Genomic DNA, 2500 nt, shown 5'->3' on the forward strand with positions numbered 1-2500 from the left:
TAAAAATCTCACACAGTGTCCCTTTAAAGGGGCCCCTAATAATTAGCGGCGCAGAACTGACTCACCACTGTGCTCCGAACTCTCGTGGACCCCTATTTTTTACATCTTTGAAAATAGGGACCCATGAGGGTGCGGGGCCCAACAGAAAATGCCTGCTATGTCAAATGGCAAAACCCGCCATTGTCCATGTCCAAGTGGCTAACTGGCCAGAGATCCTCCACAGCTGGTCAGGCAATCTGTCCCTGCATACAGAGAACATTGATTAATGCTTGCTAGACAGGGGGCCCTGCGTGTTCTGGGAATAAGACTGTGGGCATGCGAACACATGCACGCACGCAGCCACGTGCACACACACGCATGCACACACACACACACACACATCCTCACCTTCATATGTTTGTGGGGCCCTCCCATTGACTTCTATTCATATTTACCCTAACTATTGCTAAAGAATGCTAAACTGTGCCCACACCAAAACAATCCTTAGCCTTAACCTGTCAGTGAGATTATGTATTTACACTTATACTTGAACCAGTAACAATAAAACCACCAAGATAAACACTGCTACTTTTATGGGGCCCAAAATGTGGGCCCCACTGACAATGTGTCATTAAGAGGATTTTTTCACCTTAGTGGGGACATCTGGCCCCTACAATGGTTATTTAGGTGTACACACACACACACACACACACACACACACACACACACACACACACACACACACACACACACACACACACACACACACACACACACACGCGCACACACACAGACACACATACGCACACACACACAGGAATTCACCCCGGACCTCCGTGTTTCTCTAACAGCCAGCAGGACCACACACACACACACACACACACACACACACACACACACACACACACACACACACACACACACACACACACACACACACACACACACACACACACACACACACACACACACACACACACACACACACACACAAGAATTCACCCCGGACCTCCATGTTTCTCTAACAGCCAGCAGGAGGGGCTTGTGCTTCATGCCATCAGCCTGGCAGGAGGGGCACAGTGCCACAGTGTTCTTTCTAATATCCAAACTACCGTCCTCCCTTGCTCACTTGCCTCCTTGTGGCCTCCTGATGACATCACCAACAACAGAATTGTGTTTCAATATCTCACAAAACTTTATTGTTTTCTGCAGGGAGACGGGACATCAGTGAAAAGCGAGGTCACAAGCAAAAGCCGAGGACTGAGGACTAGAATCCACCCACAGTGTAAGGGTTGAGCTGGGACAAAAAAATCCACAAAAAAGCACCCAGGCATTTTGTCTTAAACTGGCCCTTCATACTGTAGGCCTACATACAATCCATTTCTCATACTATATCCTGCTTGATTCAATCCACTGTTATATTGAAGAGGGACTAGTGAGCCATTTGGTCCTGCCCCATAGAGGGAGCCTCGAAACATAAGTTGCTGTATGGCCCTTGGTTTCAGTTTGATTCAGACATACAAAAGTTTAACACAAAACACGTCACACTTCAACACACTTGTGATCCTCTGAGGAATACAGAAGTTACACCGTTGAAACATTTCAGGTACAGAAAAAAAAACACTTTTTCCATATCTGAAGCAAACGAAAATGCCATAATTTATCAAGAAGGCCTAATATCATTAACATAACATTTATTATGGCTTTTAAGTATGAAGCACTGCTGTCCTATAATAGACTTCACACAAGCTCATAGACCGGAGTCTGTCTTGCGTGGTCCATGAAAGTATATGAGCTGTGCAGTCAAGGCTTTAAGTTTTGGCAGTCACAGAAAGTTTGTAATTCTGCAAACTATGCAGCATCCGCTGGTGCATAAGATGAGTCACGCTGTTTTCTATATTGTGCACAGAGAGCAGGGAGATGGACTTCACTGTTGGACTAAAAATAGAACAGAAAGCTCACTCTGTACCTGCCTTCTTTGAAGTATAATAAAAGATCTGGAAATGTATGCGGAAATGTTATTTTCGCCACCTTCTTTAACAAGCATGACAAAATAGAAAGGTATGTGATGTAGGATGCACACAGAAGGACATTGTGCTTGTGAGTGACTTTGCTTACTTATTAGATGGCTTCTTTAAATAGCGTGATCATTTTGAAGGAGGGGGGCTTTTGAATAGACCTTGTCCCATTTGCATTTAGCTATTCTTTATACTATGCCATAAATATCTTGGCTATTTACAAAAGGGCTATCTCCTGCATTAAGGCCGTAATTATAAAATGGGTAATGAGTTTTCAGCAATGCAACACAATAGCGGCATCAGTCTGAGTGGTTGAGCTAATTCTAATGCTTTCAAGACTGTTTGTGTACTATTTCAAAGCCAGAATCACATACAATGCCAGAAGTGTCAAAGTGCTCCATCCAAAAATATTTCTCTGATTCAGATTTGAAAACCAATTCTCCCAGACATACAGTATACCGTAAAATGGAATATATATGCTATTTGTAGAGATCAGAGACAGG

The sequence above is a fragment of the Engraulis encrasicolus genome, chromosome 3 (assembly GCF_034702125.1).
Source record: "Engraulis encrasicolus isolate BLACKSEA-1 chromosome 3, IST_EnEncr_1.0, whole genome shotgun sequence".
In the NCBI taxonomy this organism is placed as follows: Eukaryota; Metazoa; Chordata; class Actinopteri; order Clupeiformes; family Engraulidae; genus Engraulis; species Engraulis encrasicolus.